The 22,462-nt window shown below is 33.3% G+C and overlaps 1 long non-coding RNA gene across 1 annotated transcript in view; it reads left to right on the top strand.

The window, feature by feature from the left end:
• Nucleotides 1–4,302: 4,302 nt before the first annotated feature.
• LOC126757929 (uncharacterized) overlaps nucleotides 4,303–22,462 on the top strand; it is an 85,955-nt gene continuing 67,795 nt past the window's right edge. The window contains exons 1-2 of the long non-coding RNA XR_007666800.1: nucleotides 4,303–5,114; nucleotides 11,657–11,718. This is a non-coding gene — a long non-coding RNA (uncharacterized LOC126757929). The remainder of the gene's footprint in view (nucleotides 5,115–11,656; nucleotides 11,719–22,462) is intronic.

Genomic DNA, 22,462 nt, shown 5'->3' with positions numbered 1-22,462 from the left:
TGGCGACTGCCTGAAAAAAAGTGGTTTCGGATCACTTTTTCTGACTATTTCGAACTTTTTGAAAATAATAAAAATAAAAATTTGGGTTGGGGCTAGTTCCAACCATAGACAAGCTTATAAAGTAGACTCTTTAAAAAATTTCAAGTAAATCGGTGCAGTAGAACCTGATAAATCGTGGGTATCCTTCCGAAAAAGTCAGTTTTGAGAAAAACGCGTTTAAAGTACACGGGTCAGAAAAATGCCTATATTCTTGAATAGTTAAACTTTGAAAATATAAAAAAAAAAAATCGATTTTTTTAAATTTCTAGACCAGAATACCCCCTAAAGCATTATCTGAGTAAATATCAATTAAAATTTTTAACGGATAACGCTCACGGACTTCTTCAACTGCCAAAATGATTTCAATTATGCAAAACAAAAAGAAAAACCATTTATGTTTGCCTTTAAGTGAAAACTTTGGCAGTATTAGCCACTACAGCAGCTGCCAAACTCAACTCAGCACGTAGGGCTTTACAAGTGCTAGGCGCTCGTTGCCGCTCGCACCAATAACTTCTCATAATTTCACTGAAAGCTAAATGTGCTAAGCGCGCTTGTAAATCAAATTAAATGTGTTGCAAACATCGCTACTTGCAAGAGAAGTTAATATTTAACAGCGCAACATAAGCAGCCACATTTACTCGCATTTATCAGCAAAAACACTGGCAGCATTTCAGTTTAAATATACTTAATTTCTACAATTTCATGCATATTTCGTGTGAAGAGCCCAGAGCAGACCCTCAATACGGCTGCTCGAGGCTCATTGCTCAAGGTTTTGGTGTGCGAAAACTTTTTGCCATTCCTCAAGCCGGCAGCCAGCAAAGTTTAGCAGCGATGCCACAGGATAAGTTATAATTTTTCGTCGATTATTTGGGGGCGAACCCCCCGCAGTCAAGAAGCGCAGTGAGTGTGTGTATGTGCGAGAGTGCGAGCGTTTGCCTTGAAATATGCATGAATGCCTTTTCAATAAACTTCCAATATTAATTTCAAATTTCAGACACGCAAACAATTGGCATTTGGCCAGTCAACTATGAGCTATGTGTGTGTATGGTATTTATGTAAGTATTATTGTAGTATTTATGTAGTTGAAAGTTGGCAAAGAAGTCGCAGGGTTAATGGCAGCAGGAAAAATTAGGCAAAAGTTTCGAATGCCTCTTGCCTTTGAAAGTTTTATTTAAACGCTTTATTTTTTTGTTTATTTATGTTTCGGCAAAATTCACATATTTTGGGCACACGCCACCTAAACTGTGCACAACAGCTAGTTATGGTGTCAGAGATAGGGGAGAGAACAAAATTTATAGTTTGAAACTTTCTCTTTACTCGCCAGATGTTTTGGTGTGCATGCTAAACGAAACAAGTACGGAAGGGCTTAGTTCGGGTGCAACCGAACTTATTATACTCTTGCAACTTGCAAGAATCTAAGCCATGGAAATACTTTAAGGTGTAAAACGTCAAACAGACGATTTTTGGTCAAATAATCGTCCTTAGAATGTTGGATTCTGACCAATTTTTGGTCGTCAGTCAATTTGTGCCGAAAAAACCGTGCACACACTTTCGTAAGCCCAAATTTTCGGTCAAAATGCGATAAATCGATGTCTTAGAAATGTTCAATTCCATTTCCATGAATTTCAATGATGATTTCGGCTGATTTTTGATGAATTCACGCACGTTTCGATGGAATTTCCGGTGATCACGGATTTTGATTGGCCCACATGTTGATCGTGATTTATGTCCTCATGACCACTTTTAAAACGATGAAACCACTCGTGCACTCTGCTACGGAACTTGTTTCATCAATTGAAATGTTTCGGTAAAAGTTTTACCAATTTTGAAACAAAATTTAATGTTGGCTCTTTGTTCGCAGCTCATTTTCGCACCGATAACACAAACATACTGACACTTAAAACGCAATAACTTCACGTCCAATCGATGAAATGTCACGAAATTCTCACTGGACAATCGATAAAGAAATTGAAGATTCTAACGCACCAGTTAATTGGCTATGCGGACGTCAGTGCAGCAGTAATTACAACAAGAGACGCGAATAAAGCTTAATCAGGTCGTGATACGGACGCAAGCACGGCTCGATTCGCACAACCTTCAGCTCGCTACGGAAAAAAACAGAGCTACCACTGCTAACAAATAAGCACATAGCCCTCGAGATAAGTATCTAAAGGAACCTCAGACTAACCTTCTCAATACAAATCCAGCACGCTGCAGGAAAGGTAGCGGAGATCACCTCCCAACTCAGCCGACTAATGGCCAACTTGGAGTCCCCTAAGAAAGCGATAATGCGCTCGACAATCAGCGTCCTATTACGAAAGGCTGAGATCTGGGTGACTAAAGAACCCATAAGTACATTCGATAATAACAAGAACAGTCTCAGGCAATATAACAAATAAAGAAAGATAATGCCTCAATTGAACTTCTAGCATACGAAAGGAAAAGGCTGTGTGAGCTAAGGAATACATCCGATAATAACAAGAGTGCAATATAACAAATAAAGAAAAATAATCAGAGTCACAGCCGATAGAAGGCTAGACTCTAGACTTATGGACAAGCCGCAAATTCGGACAAGTAGACTTTTACACAACCCAGCTGTTATCCGGTCTCGGATACTTCAAAAAGTACCTCCATAGACTGGGAAAAGTCGAAGACCCGGCAAGTCCATACAACGAAGCAACAGATAAGGATGTTGAACACACATTCTTTGAATACGTACAATGGCATCGAAAACTGCCAGAGAAGACCTCGTTAGCCCAATAAACGCGGACAATTTAATAAGCGTCATGCTGGAGAGTAAAGCAAACTGGCGGATTATCCAGAAATTCGCAGCAATTTTGCTACACAGCAAAAGCGGGACCTGGACGCAGGTGCACAGATGCAAATCTCTTGATGAGAAAATTGGAACGCCACCCTGAAGTAATACAAATGTGGTCCCATAGAGGGTGGTTTTAGTGACCTGCAAGTGACACATATCGTTGCTGTGCTTAGCACGAATAATCCGGAAGCCATTTTCTGCCCCCTCACCCACAAACAAAAAAAAAAATAAAATAGTCATGATCTTTACTTTTTTTCGTTATATTCCGTTACGTTTACAATTTCGTCATGAAAAGATATACGCAAGAACAATGCTTATAAATTATTAAACTTTATTATCAAAACAGTCGTTCTCCAATTGTAACTTATGATCGTAATAATCGTCCACCTGTGCTCACTATTCGTCGAATTGTTGAAAATTTCGAGCGGTTATTTTCTTTATAAAATGTTCAAGCGGCATTGCGACAAAGAACCGCTCGAAGTAATGAAAATATTGCTGCCATTTGGGCAAGTGTTGCTAAAGACTGCAATTTGTCGATTCCAAGACGTTCTCAAGATTTGGGACTGTCGTAAACCATAATCTGGCGTGCCACTTAGAACGTACAAACACGAATTATTGCGAGAAAAGTTTGAAGAATAGATTATGTCAAGAAATTGTGACATTGAATGGCCTCCAAGAAATTGTATTTAACACTATTATATTACTTTTGTGCGATTATTTGAAGTCATTTTTCTTTAGCAATAGACCAGACTCCCTTCACGCTTTAGAAGTCAATATAATACGCAGAAATTGAGTCCATCGAATTTATTCCTACAAAAAAAGTCGTGGAGGCCATTTGAGTGATATCATACTCAGAGCATAGTTGTATCGAATGTACTTCATAAAAAATAAAACCAAATTTCCAACAAATTATTAAGTGCTCATAAAACATTTCGTTTTTATGTATTCAACATATTCAGTTATTAGAATAATTTGGTTACTTTAAAAAAATATGAAGAATGGTGTATTTATTTACTGTCTATAGTGATACGTATACTGCCATATCGAACTAGACGCTGCAGGTCTACAATAATACAAATATTTTTTGAGTCAGTATTTCTGTCAGTTTATATAAATAATTTCATTTCACTATTTAGCTTGAAGTTAATTTTTTGATTTTCGAAAATGATCTACCTTGGTCTACTAGCAATATATGATTTCTGCGATTTTTGTTCCATATTTTAGTTTTCGGTGCAGGTAATGTGACTTAGCGTTCAACAAACGCTTCTCCTATACTCGTTGTAGTCATGTAAAAAATGCTATTGATTTATTTACTTTTATTTTATTCAAATAATAAATTGTCGATAAAACACTTCCAAAAGTAGAAAGTAAAAATTAAAGGTCATGATAAACTATATTATTACATTTTATTTTCAGTAAGCATTTTAAAATATTTTCAGATTATATAAAAAAATCGCATGCGAGTTCTCTTATTTGACACCTCTATCGCCAAATTGCTGCTAAAACAACTAACATTACAATGAGAAGCAAAAACACCTACCATAATGCAGTAGGCATGTAACGAGTGCATTACTTCTTCGCGATGCTGCGATGAGCAAACGCAAACGAAGGTGGACAAAAACAACGGACGCCTTCTCCATATTCAGACTGCACCACAAACAACTTACAATAAACACAACAGCATTGCCGCTGTCGTGGAGTTTCTCTACGAAGTCACTTAACATGGGCTCAGCGTCAGTCAAATGGAAATCTTCAATCGCGTTCGGTCAATGGTCAAATTGTCAATAATGAGCTCGTGTTGTCAACGCGTACGAAATTAATAGTAAAAGTGCTTTTTAAATTATTTTATTTGATTTAAAATCTTGAGTCGGAGTTGTGCAAATTATATGAAAAGTTAAATTAAGTGTGAAAAGTTGTAAGTATTCTACATATTAAAAGCAAAAAAATGTGTGCGAAGTGAAATAAAATAGTGTGCATAGGTAATGTGGTTTTCTGTGATATGTGTTAATGCTTGTTAATGGTGTTAATAACGAAGGGAGTGCAAATCAAATATTCTATATCATTTATAAATCGTGATGTAGTGAATTAGTGAAATAATTTCTTTTTAAATATATTTCTTAAAATGTGAAGTCGCTGCGTTCGTTTTTTCGGTGTTCGTCTATAGTCGTTTTCTAATAAACCAACAACGTCGTTCGCACAAACAAACAAATAATATCGGTGCAGCAGAGTAATAAATTTTTTGCTGTAAAACGTAAAGGTGAGTACAGGGTGTTTGTATACTAATTACTTTGTATTTTTTAAGGGAATTAAATATATTTTATTAGTACCTATTATTATTATTTTTTATTTCTTATAATTGAAATTAAAATAAATTTGAAAAAAACTCTAGGAACTAGGGCTATTGGTTAAAATAAATATATTTGAACAATTCATTATTTGCATATTTTCAATAGTTTTATTGTTAATTTCAAAATTGCTGAAAAAGTTAGAATAATATTTAAAACTTTACTTTAAATAAATTTGAAGTTTTTCTTAAGGGAGGAGTTAGGGTTTGAAGGTAAAAAAATACTTTTTTTGCGAATTTATTTTTAAATTTGGATCGAGTAATTTTTTGCGGACCTTTTTTACATTATTGAGCACACTTTTGACAATATAGGGTAAGAACCAAGTGGAATTGTGCTACATGGGAAGTTGGCGTGATTATTGTCCGATTTTTTCGATTTTCGTACTGAGACATAGGAATATCGTCGGTTGGGCCCCGAGATATGTGATTTTACCAAAAAGTGAGTGGTGTCACGTTCATTGTCCAATTTTCACACCGGCTCTCTTAAAGCCCTCTCATACCATCTAGGAGGTATAATTTTAGGTCTCTACCCTAGTACCCTAATATGGGAAGTGAACGGAGTAATCTTCCGATTTCATTTATTTTCAAACTGTTGCTGGGAGTTCGTATAATATTTGGGTTGGATAAATTTAATTGTTATAGCTTTAGTGGTTTTGAAGATATTTACAGTAATCTGGGGCGGCGCCACTCCCACTTTTTCAAAAATATTTTGCCCACAGATGCCCTTTGTTATGGCTCCACGGAACCGGAGTCAGGCCAATAATGTTCTATTATTCATTAATTTAGTGAAGGGCGCGGAAAAAGGCTACTTTATCTAAGAAGCTTTAAATTTTCTTAAGAACGGCTCTCATTAGCAGCTCCTATGCACTCAGGACTACACCAACAGTAGCTCTTAATGCCAGTTCTATGTGTCTCTTGCACATTGTCAACAGGCCCATTGGTGCGAAGTGCGCTCTAAGGCTCAGGGAAGTTGGGTATATGAAAGGTCCAACTAGGGTAAGGCTTAAATTCTCTCCTCATGCAATTGAATCATCAAAAACTTAAACCGCTGCGTCGCAGAGGCTACTCCTGGTGCATGTTTCTCGACTTACATACCGACGACGTATTTATGAACGAGTAAAAGTCCCTGAAGACGAGACAAACTGAGCTTTCTCACGAATTGGTCGAAGCTAGGAGGAAAGGTTGGAAGGGGAGTCCTCTGCAAGGAAGTTTCTGTCAAACTTAGCTTTAGGCTACCAGACTATTGTATTGTTTTTCATACAGAAATGGCTCCTATCAAGGTAGCAGTATACTTACTGATTCGGAAGGAAGTTCCTTTTAGGAGGTGAAAAAGGAGGTCTGAAAGCAGAGCGGTAATACTAGCGTTGAGCTCACAAACTGTGCGCTCAAGGTTAGTCAAGAAGTGCTTAGTCTCACTAGATTTGGCTTTAAGCTACTTCATTATCAGGCCCGTTTGGGTGCTTAGTCATTTTGGAAGCGCTGGAAGCTGCATAGCCCCCCATAGGGGCAGTAGCTTTCTTACATTGGACAGATTGGTATGGGAACGAGTTGGATCCCCATTATCGTCTTGCCTTCTAGCGATGTTTGACAATCAGTCTCTGTGTGACTGCGAGATCTTTCTGGGTCAGAGTAGAATAAGGAAGTTCTACTGAAGAATTTCACCTTCGCAAAGGTCTTCTTACCGTAAACCTAGGAGTTCTTACTAAGCATTTTTAAATACGCATTCTTCATGCTGCAAAGCTAAAATTCCAGTCAAAGTTGTATGGAAGAAGATGAGGTGGAACTATTCACTCATTTTCTCCTCCTTTCCGCTTCACACACACTGCGTTTAAACCGACCTTAAGGCCACAAACATAGCTCCACGCATGTTGGGTATCAAAATTATTATCACTATTTATTTAATAAATGAACATTTTTATGGGCACACTACTGTGTTGCGGCGCATTTCCCTAGCGCATAATCATTATTAATAGCAACATTTATTAATTTACCGATAACATATCAATTAGGAACGTCAGCCATTCTCCTCTTTGTACTTTTTATGTTCGCTGATGGCAGCGCTATAATTTTGAAAACAAAGCCTGGCGGTAATTTCATTCAGTAATATAAAATACAATTAAACAGTGTTCTATAGCGATGATAAACAAAATGTTTAGTAACGAAAAAAAGTGAAAGTATTATTGGAGAATGAGCACATAGCAACAGAATTCAATTTTAATTGTTCGAATATAGTAATCACCTTCCTCTTATGAAATCCCAAGAAAAAAATGAAATATTCACAGATTCATTCATGTTATTTAAAAGCGCTGACCGAATAACACGTTCAATTCGATTATATATGAAGAGATACAGAAATGTAAGGCGGAATAAAAGTCTTTTAAGGGTTATGATACGATAAGCCATCATTTTATTTGTTAACAACAGAGCGATCTCATAATAAACGAGGCCACAACTAGTGTAATCGGTATTCTCTTAAAATTTCTTTTAGGATCGTTGGTTAAAATTCCGTGCGGAAATAACTGTAGCCCTTTTACATCATTCGCTTTACTTTCTTACCAAAGATATAGTATTAGTGACTATAAAGTTCTTACATAGATCGAATTGCCAGTTGTTTGTTCGATTTAACGCTCTGGAAGATCTGGCGAGTCGTATCCAGTTAACAATAAAAGTAGTCAGTGTAGTTTTAAAGGCATATTTTAAATGCTACAATGCTTAGGGCTCTACAAATTCGATCGAACATGAGAACTGAACCATTTAAAGGAAGCAGGATAATGTTAAGGGGTTGCATGAGTTTACGGGTTTCAAAAAATCGTTTTTTTTATTGTCTTACTAAATTCTACAACATCTCTAGAATATTGCCCTAAGTTTATCCGAGTAATAGTTTCGGAGATACAGCCTTGAGAACTTGTGCGCTCGAGGATAACTAGGTTAAGTGCGCCGCCTTTAAACACGTTTTTCTTTAAATCGTGTTTTTGAAGTCGGTTAGCAAGAGTTCTCGAGAGCTACTCAACCGATCTTCATGAAATTTTACACAGGTCTTCTTCACAATTCTTAAAGACTTGGAGGAAAGATTATTTTGCGGTTACAACTATTTGAAACAAAATGTCGCGAAATGTTCACTGAAATTTTAATTTTTTTTGTAAAAAAAAGTCTGCCAAAAATCCAATTATCGGTTTTTTTCCTTCGTCCAAGTTCTACGTTAAGGTTTTAACTAAAGCAAGTATTTTTTCTGAGTGGTCACCGGAAATGGTGTCGCAATGGCCGAGTTTAAATATTTTTTTCATAAATTTCAGAACCAAGAATAAAGCAGGCTGATGGCCAACATTGGAGAACCGACACATAAAAAACGAAAATTTTTGATGTAGATTGCACTGAATGGCTTGCTGTAGGGACACAGTTATGAGCACACTCATTGAAGAAAATTAACCGACTTAAAGCCCAGAAAAATATATCGCATAGATGCCATAAGGGTGGAACCGGCTTTTAGGAGAAGCTGTATCGGTAATAGGGGGAAGCACGCCCATTGCCTTACTGCAATTTGAGAGAAAGACGGTATGGACGTTGAAAAAACAAAGAACAAATGTCACAGCCACCAAAGAGGAGATAAGAAAGAATAAATTGGAACAAACACGTTGTGAGCAGGGACTCATGAAAAATGCTAGGTTAATCAAAGGAAGAAAGAACATGCCTGCTTCAAAACAAGGAAAACTGGAAGACTTAAAAAAACGGTACCTAGGCACAGATAATTACTAGTAAATCTTAAAACGAGAAGCATGGAACGTCATCCTGAAGAAATGCGAAAGTGGCCCCAGTTTCCTAGCGATGAGTGCATTTGTGACCAGCAAATGGCACCTTGCATTGCAGTGTGTCGTCAATGATGATGCGGAAGCTGGTTTTCTCATCATCAACCGAAAAAACAAATCTACAGTGACATTATTTAAGGGGATACTCTCATGTGAACGCACATATTTTACCATTTTTGAGGGAATTTTTTTTTAACAAAATTCAATCATTTTAATTTTTTAATATATTTTTATTTGTATTTTGAAATGTACAAAAAAAAAAAATTTTTCGTTTTTTACATTTTTAATATATTTTTTTTTAAATCAAAGTAGTCCTCAACAAAAAAGGTAGTTCACTGGTCATAGTGATAGCGGCTGTTCATATTGTCTGAAATAAAAAAATTTAATGGATTATTATTCAGTAGTTCTGCGGCTATCGTCCCTACCAAATATAATCAATTACATTAAAAACAAAAAAATGTCGAACTTCAAAAAAATCACGAAAATCTTGTTTTTTTTCGTTAAAAACCGTTTAAAAAAACTATGGAAATATTTTCGAAAATAAACAATTCTGATAGGGACGATAACTATAAATTAGTAGAAGAACATATCGTCACCTGAAATACAAAATAACGTAACAACATTTTCGGAAATTTACAGTGGCAAGAATTAAACACGAAATAAAATAGAACATGAGTGAAACAAAATTTTAATATTGGTTAAAACTGGTTTATATCTGACCGCAGAATCTGAAAATGTTGAACATATGTAATATTATGTATGTAATTTGAAGTAGTGAAGCGTAATCAATAAGACACTCAATTTCGAATTTTTTGATGATACGTTATTTTGCATTTCAGGTGACGATATGTAAATTTTAAACCAATCGGTTGAATACTTTTTTTAGGACCATGACAGTTTCAGAAAATGATGATTCGAGAAAAATGCGTTTAGAAACGTAGCAGCTGCAGATTTGTCATGGCGCCTGGTAGACAGTCGCTTACGACACGTCGGCGACTATGAGCTGTAACTTACCAAATACTATGAATTTCGGTCTGAATTTTTCACAGCATGTTCAATAGGTGATTACATGAGAATACCCCCTTAAAAGACGTCCATACTACGCAAGTATGTTGACATTTAGAAACTGTGACATCTTCTAAACGGTCAGCTTTTGAAACATTAGCTGTAAATTCCGTTGCACAAAAATATCTCAAATCATGAAAATAAGTAAAAAAGGAATTAAATGAATAAAACCACATTTCTCAGCGTATTTCATTCACCATGTTTGATTCACAATTCAAACCCTTACGCTTACAATTGTTATCGCCATTGTTGTTGTCTGTTTAAGACCGCACTGCGTGCTGTTGAGTTAATCCCCGGGATCTACACCAAAATAGCGAACATTCCGATACGTTCATTTCTTATATGATGCACCAGAGAAGGGAGAGGGGAAAGGAAAAAATCGCAATACAACTTTATTTGACACAAGAGCCAAGCAAGTAATGGTTGAATTAAACATTTTCAACTGAATATGCAACAAGTTTGAGGAGAGACAAGGGTTAAAGAGATGACAAGAGAGCTCGACATCTCTCGCGAGTCCGCTCCAATGATTTTGGTGGAATTTTGGGTATGAAACTCGTTCTTGCTCAACTCGTCCCAATAAAGCTGAAATTTTTTCAAAAATAGTATTTTAAAGAGGTCTCCTTGGATATGCTTGATCGTGCGAAGCCCGATCCTAAAAACCACGTCAAAGCCGCCCAAAAATCAAGGTGATCCTCATTGTTGTTTTCTATATTCGAGTTTTGGTGCGTCATGAATTTGTTCTGGAAGGACAGACGGTCAATAAGGATATCTATTTGGCTGTACTGAGGCGTTTGCGTGAGAACATCCGTCGAAAACGGCCAGAATTATGGAAAAACAATTCAAGGATTTTATATGATGATAATGCACCATCGCATCGAGCCACGATTGTGACCGAATTTAAAGTCAAAAACACAATGAATATCATCGATCAACCACCGTATTCACCAAATTTGGCTCCGTGTGGTTTTTTCTTGTTCCCCAAACTGATGTTGCCGCTACGAGAAACCAGTTTTCAGTCGTTCGAAAAAATAACACAAAATTCGCTGAAGGAGCTAAAGGCCATCCCAAAAAATGCTTATGAAGAGTGTTTCTAAAACGGGAAAATCGTTGGCATAAGTATGTTAATTACTTTTAAGGCGACAAAATAAATATTGAGGAATAATTTAATATTTTGCGTTTTATTTACAATTTCCGGGTACTTTTTTGTCACAGCTTAAACAACAAAAATTAAAGGAAAAATAATTTACAGTCAATCTGTGATCGGGGTGAGGAAGAGGAGGGACGTAGTTGAATTTTAATTTTGAAACTTTGAACCGTACAGAAAAATTTATAATTAAAATAAAAGTTGTTGATTATGAAAAAATGTACAACTTTTTGTAAGTTATATAACTTCAAAATTTATGTGAAAAATTCGAATAATCAAGTTTTTGATTATTGTTATTTATATATTGAACAAACATTTTATTTTTTGTAAAGGTATAAAATTTAGAATCAAAATCTCAGCAGTTGAATTCTTTTATTTCTGTAGCTAAGCAGTTTTTCGTTTACTATATGCATGTATACTTACAAATTTTCTCGTCTTTAAAGGTTTGGCGAATTTCGCTCGAAATGAGAGTAATCGTTTACATAAGGAATTTTACTAAGATGAGGTGAGCTCTATATTAAATTAAATATGTATAATAAATTCATTAAGAATTAACAATGTCGACTCTAAGTGTCTTTGCCATGTATTGTTAATATATTTTATATAGCTAAATAGACCATAAATATCCTATTTCATATGTAGTTCATCTCCAAGAAAGGAGTAAATCCACTTCAGCACAGGCGTTCAAAAGCATACTGTAATTGCAGTTAAAATATTTGCAAGAATTTCATATTTTCAGAAGCTTGGTTAAATTATCACTCAACTGAAATGCAAAAAATCATGAAAGAAACCTAATTGTAACTGAAAATATATAAATTTCAGCATGGAAACACTTCGGATTCTTCTTTCATCGAATTAATATTAACCTACATATGTTGGATGGCACGATCAAAATCTGGACTTACGTAGTCCTTTGTTTGCCATAGAAAATAGAACTCCCGTACTTTAAAGATCGGCAAAACGTTTAGTGAAAAAAAATGTGCAAATGCGCTTTATATCTACTTATTATTATATGTTCGGAAGGATGTTGAAGGATACTTAAAATCTAAGTCTTAACCTCCCGAATGCGGGACAGTCAAGAAGGAAGTGCTGGCTCTGCCGCATATTATTCTAAAAGTTTTTGCAAGCGGTCCGACCAGATTCCTAGTCTTACAGCATGCGTGCCAACCAAAAAATTAAATGGCTTTCTTTAGTTTATTAAAGTTTATCTTTCACTGACGTCGAGTTTTTTTTCTTGAATTTTTCAGAATTTTTGGTACCATTGGCCCAGCCAAAATCCGACGATTTTGGACGAAAAAACGACCTATTTGTTATTGTAAATTCTTAGAAATTAAAATTTTGCAAAAACTCGATTCCGTCATTCGAGAGCTATACATATATATGTAGAATATTTGTACAAAATTTCAAAACGATCGATGAAGAAGTTTTTTCTGTATCTGAGTGAATGGTCACTTCCCTGAAGGTGGATACCCTTTGGGAAATCTGCTGCTCACCTTAATGTTTTGTAACCTCAGCCTGGAAGACAATGCAGTAGTCAGTTCTGAAAATAGAGCTGTTATTCAACCTCCTGTAACTTCGTTTGATCCATCCGTAAAGAAGCTTACTGCCCCTCTCCTCCAACGGCTATTCTTCGAGATGTTGATGGTTCAGAAAAAAAAAAATGGAAAAAAAGATCCAGATGATCCGGTATGCAGTCAAAACTAATAAAGATGTCTGGTGTTCAGAAACATGCTCACAACCCAGATTTATTGATCTTAATATTAACCTACATTTACGCTGCAATGTCACACAAAGCGTACTTTAAAACTAATGAATCGCTGAAACAACAAAGATTTATTGAAAATTAAAAAATATTCAGCAATGACAAGACAATGATCGCAACAACGAAATATACGGTTAGAATTAGCGCGAAAAACCAAAATATACACACCGTGCAACCCACAAGGTCTTTACGTAAGAAAAGGACGAACGATCACAACGTACCTACACATATGAGTTTGGAGTAGAATTATTAATTGGACTTTACAAAGCTCCTAACGTAATTTATCTGTAAGAAATTCATAGTTGCAAAGTCAACTCTAAAGCTCGCTTGGTAAATATTATATTTTAAAATGGAAGTTATATGTTTTGAGTCGTTTTTAAATTCAAGATTTTAATCACAAACTTAATTTTTTCAGTCTTCAGTGAAGCATTCTATAACAAAATTTGATTTTTTAAAATTGATTGTACAGATATTAATCAGGTTTCTACATATTATAAGCGAAAAAAACTATTTGCCGGTAAATTTCAAAAAATGTAAGACAATGTGATTTTCTCGTAGATCTGGGTTCCCCTCTCCTTATGTAATAAACGACTATTTGGTAGAGCAAGTTCTTAACTTTGTTGATTTGGGAATTACTATGAACCCTAAGCTTAATTTCAGTCTTCATATTGATAACATAGTCTTGAAAGCAAAATGCATTCTCAGTTTTGTTAAACGTTGGTCTAAAGAATTGAGAGATCTGTACTAAAACACTTTTTACGACTTCGCACCTATATTGAAATATAGCTCTGTTATATAGAATCCTTGCTACCAAATCCATTCTGACAAGTTAGAGTCGGTACACAAACTATTTTATCTTTTCGCCTTAGGGCATTTCAGATGAGATTCTAGATTAAGTCTTCCAATCCATACACTAGCCGTTAAAATCGTTTTTTCCAGACAGTTTAAACCAAAAATTTTTTTGAACTCACGAAGCATTCCCTCGCATATGTTATGACTTGAATTCTCATTCTTCCACATTTGATTTAACTGATTCACTTTTCGAATATAAAAAGACCAAATGGCTTTCTTTCAAAAAATAAAATCGTAACAATTGCTTATAACGTATTTTTAATCTTAGCTGTTGAAATTTTTGTTTCTGTAGCTGAGCAGTTTTAGATCTCGATGCTTAGAAACTTGCTTGCCTTTCGGCGGATGCGCCCTCGCGTCGCTTGGGTCGGCTTAGGGTAATCGTTGGGTTATAGTAATAAAATATAAACATATGTATGTATATGTAAAATTAGTCTAAAGAGTTCATCTTATAACAAAGACAAGTATTTGAGTGGCATATAACATTCAGTTAAGGTCGTGATGTCATCGAAAACTTGCCTCATTCCAGTTCTCCATCCACCACTGTTAATGCTGATATTCCATGCTATCAGCATCAACAAATTTAAGAAACAATGATTGGAATCGTCGTGTTGGCAGAGAATTTCAAAAGCCCTTATGGATCGACTCGACACATTTTGGTAAATGCCGAACTCGAATCAAAAGAGCTTAATCTGTTGGAGAAACGGCCCCCGAGTAGAGGTCACAATAGAGATGTTTGACAAAGTAGCTAAGAATCTAACATTCATCAAACGCATTTTTACTGGTGACGAGACGCAGGTCTATGAGTAAGATGTAGAAATTGTTCAACATTCTACCAAATAATGCTCCAATAGTTAGCCTAACCGAAAAACTTAAAATTAGCAGAAGGTAGTCACTGAAGGCAAGCCCAGCCAAAGACATTTAACAAAATGTGTGCTATATATATTTCTGAAAAAAATGTATATTTATCAACGAAAATGGTTTTATTTTTTTTCAAAATATTCTCCATCAAGATTTATACACTTTTGCATGCGCTCAAACCAATTAGGCGTTGTCAAACTACGAGTAGTAACGGGAGATGCATGTATGTAGAAATATTTTTTTCAATAGCCTTTTTTTTGACAGATCACGCGTGAGTCGTGTGAAGCTGTCATATTATTTTTAGCATTTCATCATGGAAAAACTTACTCCTGAACATCGTTTACAAATCAGTCAACTTTATTACGAAAATTAACGTTCTGTTAAAGTTTCACTCAACTTATTGTCAACATAATCGGCCTACTAAGCTTACTATTCGAAAGACCATCACTCATCTTAAGGCTTAGCATTCATTATTGCATAATTTTTGACCGAATAGACCACGCTTGCGAGCCCGCAGTGAAGAAAGTATAGCAGCTGTAGCTGAAAGTGTACACTAAGACCGTGGAGAGTCGATTCGGCCCCGTTCGGAGCAACTTGGAGTGACGAATGGAACGACTTGACGCATTTAACGTCGAGATCTTAAATTGAAACTGAACAAAATACAGCTTGTAAAAGAACTGAAGCCGCTCAACCTTCCCAAGCGACATCACTTCGCTTTATGGCCTCTTGAAAAGTTCCAAAAAAATTCGACGTTTTTAAGCCAAATTTTGTTCTGCGATGAGACCTATTTCTGGCTTAATGGGTATGTGTATGTGTGTATGTAAACAAACAAAATGGCCGCATTTGGGGCGAAGAGCAACCTGGAGAAATTCAAATTCTGTCATTTCATCCAGAAAAAAATGGACACCACAATCGTGTGATATCAACCAGTTAGTACTCGTATGACGTGTTTTTTGTCAGCCCGTGTCAAATTTGATCATAGGCTACTGCGAAACTGACAGTCAGCTGTCAAAATATCACTGCAAGATTTTTCTCATAAAACCACAAATTCCTACAGGGTGCGCACACACAATTAAATATTGCCATTTCGACAAAATCATTAGGACGCACATTGTGGGCTACAGACAGAAAGTCCCCGCCAATTAGTTAGTGTCTCATTTCCCCCGCTTCTTGTACTCACCAGCAAATGATTTTTCCTTGGATTTTATGTGTTGCGATTAGCTTCTACTGATGTTTACTCATGCACAACGTTGAATTCATTTGTTCCATAGAAAATATATGGCTTCCCTTGGCTACCGTTGTACTCCTTAATTTTCTGTTGTTGCTGTTGTTAAACTACTAACGGCATTTCATTCGCCATTTCGTTCAACATTTGGTGCTTATTTTGCGCCTTTTAGTTTTATTATTAAATATGGTAGATTTTCAGGTCAGTGACGATGCTGTGATCATTAATGTCTCGGACCCATTTATTATTTGTTTTTGCACGTGTTGTTGTGGCATACATGTGTATGTAGGTGTGCGATTGCTGCTGCTGCTGATGGTGGCGCAAAATCTAAATTGCCATCATCAAGCCTAACAGTAGCAACAACAACAATGTTCGACACCAAAAGCTGGCGTTGACAACTGTGATGTTCGACACCGTTAATATGCGAACGTTGTAAGTGAACTACTGTTGTTGCTGTCGGCGTTTAGCCACCAACGAGCGACTAGGGGCAATTAGTGTTGTTGATTAGTTGTTGCTGGGGCTGGGTTTGTTTGTTTTTCACAATTTCTGCTCGTTAATTCGTTTCGTTTAGTTTGTCGTTGCTGTTTTCATAACTTTTTTTTTTATTGAAATATTTGTGTTTGAGGTTATACTCTACGGTGACGAAAACCTAACAATTATTAATTTCAAACTTTTGTGTGTTTTATACTTATGTATTTCGCTTGTGTTATTGTTGTAATCATTTGTATATATATATGTAATTGCGATATTATTTTTGTGTTATATTTTTGTTATTACTATATGAGTATTATTAATACTGTGTTAATATTTCAGAATAATTTGTGGCTTAGCAATAGAGTTACACACACACTTTGCACACTTTTACAGCTTTTTATTAAATTTATTGCTTTTTTAGAATAGTTTAATATCTTCAGTTAACCAGAATAGACGCGAAATGCTGACTTGATGATTTTGCTATTAAATTTGTTAGGTTATAATTAGTTTGTTCTAACTGTAAATTTTTGAAATATATTTTTTACTTTTTGGTATTTTTTTCTGTATATGTATAAGCACTACTTATTTATGAATTTAATTAAATGCTTCTTAATTATTTTTTCAATTTTTCTAATCAGTTTAACTAATGTTTGCTTTCCTTTCGCTGTATGAGAGTAAATAATTTAGAATTTTCACTAACTTTTTTATTTTTATTAGAGAACTTAGTTTTTAATTAAGTCTTAGTATTTAAATATATTTTGAATTTTTAAGTTTTCATTTCACTGTATGGGAGTAAGTATTATAATTTTTAATTTGTTTTTCTTATATAATTTGAGGACTTAGTTTTTAATTATTGTTTCAATTTTTAATTTATATATTTTTATTTTTTTTAATTCACACAATTGTTTTCTTATACATATATTATATATATTTTTTTGATGACTTAGTTTTCAATTAATTTTTAATTATTTTTTTTAAATAATTTATAGTATAATTTCTTCTAAACGCATATTTTAAAAGTTTTTTATTTATTTATTGAACTTTTTTGTATATATATTGTATATTGCACTTATTTTTGAATTAAATCAAATACTTCTTTATTGTTTCTACTTTTTCTAATCGGGTTTACGCATTTTTGCTTTACTTCGCTGTAAGAGAGTAAATAATTTGTAATTTACACTATTTTTTATTGTTTTCGAAGACTTAATTTTTGGCAATTTTTAATTTTTTAATTATTATTTAATTTTACTTAATTTCAATTTTTAAACATTATAATTGTAATAAATTTCCAGTATGTTTTTCTTTAAAAACTTATTAATGATTTAGTTTTATATGATTGTTTCAATTTCTAAATAAATATTTAATACATAGTACATTTATTATTTAAGCATATATATATTTTTTTAACTTTTAACATTTACGTAATTTTTAATTATTTATTTTATAATTATATATAATTTTCATCTTTAAATATTATAATTATAATACATTTCAGTGTTTTTTCTTAATTAATTTATTATTGACTCTTTATTTTTTTTTAGTTATTAAATATTATTTTTATTTATAATTTAAGCATATATTTGTAAGAGCAATTTTTGTGGCTAATATTTGCTCTTATTAAATATCTTCGTAGAATTTTTTTTTGTTTTCACATCAATTGTTTCAGTGAAAGTATCATTTAGCTTTTTAATAATTTCCATTCAAATAATATTTTAAAAATTTGGTATTTGGTATTTGAACAAAACTCCTATTTTAATTTTTTTTTTATATATTTTAATTTTAAATATATTTTTAATTTTTAACAATTTTTATTAGTTTTATAATTTTTTAAATATTTTTTTATAAATAATTTTATAGACTTTCTATTTCTTTTTTTAACTACTGTTTAATTTCTTTTATTTGTGTTATAATTTAACTATATTTTCCTATTATATTGTATATTATTAAATATTTTATATATGTATATTTTGTAATAAATATTTTTTAAGTTAGTATGAAAAATTTGATATATTGACACAATTTGTTAATTTAACAATTTTTTATTTGCGATTACTTTTGTAAATTTTATTAATATTTTTTATAGTAATTTTATGACTTTTTTATTTTTTTGAAATTTTTTTTTATTTTTTGTTTTATATTTTTTTTTTTAATTTTTGGCTTATTTTTTTTCATATAATTTAAATAGAAGTTCTGTTTCATATATTGTTATAAGTTTTCAATAGCTAATTTTATTAATTTAAGCTACAAAATTTGTTAATTTATTTTTTTTTTTTAATATTTTCTTCTTAATAACTGTATAACCTTTTTGTTGTTTTTTTATTTTTATTTTATATATTTGGTATATTTTATTTTTTTTTTAATATTAAAAGTAGTACTTCTACTGTTTATATTATTATAAATTTTTTTATATATTTTTTACAATAGTATATTTTTTTAATCTGAGCTGCAAAATTTATTATTTTTATACAATTTAAACTTATTTATTTTGGTTGAGCTTTTCATTTCTTTAATATTATTGATAAAAATATTTTATTTATTTAATTATTTTATTATTTAATTAATTAATAATCTAATTTGCTTACATATTTTCAAATTTATTTTTTTATTATTAAATGTTTTTTAATTTATTTTTTTTTTGTATTAATTTTCACTAAATTGTTTGGAACCTGCTTTTTATAAAGTATTTGATTTAGATAAGATCTTTTAAACAATTTTATTTTGTTTTAACTACGTAATTTTAAGCATTTTTTACATATATTTATGCACAATTCACTTAAAAAACTAAATTTTGATATTTTTATTTTTTATTGCGAATATTTATTTATTTTGGAAAAAACATTGTTCTCACTTTTCACTTTTCGTTATTTTGTGTTTTGTACTCACATTTACCTTTTTTATATATATTTTTTTAAATCTTTTTCTTTTACTTACATTTACCTTTTTTATTTTTAATTTTTTGTGTTTTTCTTTAAGTTTGGTGTATTAGTTTTGAAATTTTACCGAGCTGGTAAAACCAACACTTTTTGATTTATTTTATATTATGTGCTTTTATGGCAATATTCTTCACTATTTACTTAATCTTTCCGATGTTTATAACATTGTTTTTTTTTGCTTGAATTTTAATCTCTATATACTTACATATTTGTTTAATGCTTTTTGTTAGTAGAATATATTTGCAACCACAATTTGTATATAATATGTACTGATTTGTACTTATAGTTATTAGAAATATTTTTACAATTTGTTTTTTTGTTTGTTTTTTGTTTTTACTTTACACTTGAAATGCTTTTAGGCTTTATTTTTTTTTTAATTTCAAAAATTTGCCGCAAATAACCAGCAGGTGATACTTTCTGTTTTCATAATTTAATATATCATATTAAACACTTTTTAATTAAATTAATCTTGCTAATGACAATTTTTTTTAGCAATATCACTTTTTTTTAACTTTTTAAATCATAATTTTCAATTCTTACTTTAGAACTTTTAATTTATAGGCTTTTATCTATATACGCATAATACATTTTTTAGCTTAACATTTATGAATACATTTGAAGGATATGTTTGAATTACATTATTATTTCACTTGTCTATGCAATTTTTTTATTGCAAATATTTTTTTTTTTAAGAATTTCAAAATTCAAACGATTTTTCCATGAACGCTGCTGTGGCGGCTGCACCTACAAAGGCAATGAAATTGCGTATGAAATACCGTTATTCTCTGTATCCGTCACTTGCTCATTTCAATTTTAGATTTGTGGCTGCACATTGCCACAAATCAAGCCGAATTGTATTTCGCACATAAATTTAAACATTTTATTTGATTTCCATTTGGTTTCGCTGAACGAGCACACATTAATTTTTTTCGATAAATCAGCTGATTTATAGCGAACTTTTTTCGCACGCTTACACAGCACCGCATGCGGGCGAACTTATTTTATTTATTTGATTTCTGTCAGTTTTAGTCACGTTTGGACGCACACACATGACCGTTATGCGCAGGCAGCTGTGTGTTTGTGTGATGTGCTGGTCTTAACGTTTAGGCCACAACTATGCTTCGTGTCATCAACGGCAGCAAATCGTTGCGGCTCTAATGCGCTCTCCCGTACTCTGTCACGAATATTGTGCCGAGTCCTTTTGAGTAACAACTAGTACAGCAACACCTCGCTAGTCGGCTAAGGCAAACAAACAAACACCCACACACACATCCACCCAACCCCGGCGCAAGAGCAACGAGTGTCGGAGGAGGTGCGACCGGCAGCGACAGCAACGACGTGCAATCGGAGCCGCAGCCTCCACGCTCACATACTTATAACACATACATACATATATATAAACACAGCATCTGGCACACACACATAAAGACAGCGTTTGGAACACACACACATATGTATATAACTGTAAAATTGAAACTTTAGCATAAAGATATACTTATGCAATTGCAGTTTTGCTGCTTTTTACCGTTTCTTTCTTCGCACAGATTCCATTTTTTACTAATTTTTCACCTTGCCAAACACGCTAGTTATTTTATGCTTCGGTCTTTCTTTCGCTGCAATTCCTGAATCGCCTTTCGCCGTTCTCCATTTTGTTGCCCAAATTCCATGCTCTGTTATTGGATCGTCAGCGAATCGCTTGAGAAGCGGCATTAGCAATTGAACTGAGCTGGACTATCGGCTTTGACTGCGTGTCGGCGCATCCTCGAATATGCCACACTTATGTATATATGCACACACATATGTATGTATGTGCATCCATTGCAAAGTGTGTGTGTACGTTTGTAAAATGACATTGGCATAGAGCAAAAGACATAACGCTCGCCTGCAAGGGCACTGATGACGCGTAAGCTTTGCTGCCATGAATGCAAGAAGCCACCATTGTGCTGGGATCTACTGAATATTAAGCTGCTAATACAACCGCAGCGCACTGCGTACACATGTATGTATGTGTGTATATGTGCGCAATATAAGCATAGCAAATTCTCTACTTCCTTTCAAACAACTTTCAAGTAATTTAGGTGTTTATTTCATTGAAGTTTCCACTAAGCGCTAAGTTGTTAAATAAATTTCAATTTGTTCGGCAATAAATATGATTTTTGGAGAACAGGCATACGAAGCAATGAAAGCGTTACTTTGTAACTTTACTAATTCTTTAGCCTGTCTAATTTACACTTTTTAGCGAATGAGGAAAGAAAACGCTTTTAAATAACGAAATGTCTGTAAAGCAACAAGCCATACTATATCGACTTCAGTAAAATCGCTTAAGGGGGAAGCCTGCTTTAGAAGCTTCAAAAAACCGAATTTGCTTAAATCTCTTAAAAAACATCTAAGAATATGTCCCCAAAGTTATAGATGGGAATTGCAAATATTGTCGAAGCTAGAGGGGAGAGCGCTTAAGCAAAAAGCGAAAACTTTGACGCGCGATTTCTCGGTTTTTCATTTTTACGATTTTTCTTAATTGGCGGACAGGATAGAAAAAAACTAAACGTCGTATGGAATTGGGGCAAAGTTTATTATCTTTGGCATTAAATTATCTTCTATTTAAACTAAAAAAAACTAAGAAAAGTCAAGTTTGAACATATTTTTAAACAACATAAAGTAAAATTTTTTTGGTCAAAAACCACTTTTTTCAATTTAAAATTTTTTTTTTTAGAATTTTTTTAGTTTAAATAAGTTAGATAAGTTATTAACAAATATAAATCTCTTTGAATTTTTTGTTTCCGATAGAAATTGCGACCTGCATCCTGCCCGCCGTCCGACAAATGCACATGCGAGGTGCATCGGGCAATTGCTTCCCAAAGGCAGAATATCAAAGATTTCGTATCTAAAAAATTTGTGAATGATGCTCAAGTATATAACTATAAACCCTAGAAATTTCGCTTTGATCAATTATTTCTTTCCCTTCCAAAAAAATCTTCAAAAAACTCGAATTTTTGAAGCCTCTAAAGCAGGCTCTCCCCTTAAAGACTTGAAATTTAAAACGCAGTGTCCCAAACAAAGAAGAATGTGTCATTGAAAAATGGAAGAAAGTGTCCGTTCAAAGCATTAAAAATGATAGATGCAGCTCATTTGCATTACTTTCCAA

Source organism: Bactrocera neohumeralis, chromosome 5 (genome assembly GCF_024586455.1).
Source record: "Bactrocera neohumeralis isolate Rockhampton chromosome 5, APGP_CSIRO_Bneo_wtdbg2-racon-allhic-juicebox.fasta_v2, whole genome shotgun sequence".
Taxonomy (NCBI): domain Eukaryota; kingdom Metazoa; phylum Arthropoda; class Insecta; order Diptera; family Tephritidae; genus Bactrocera; species Bactrocera neohumeralis.
This window is presented reverse-complemented; position numbering and strand designations above follow the sequence as displayed.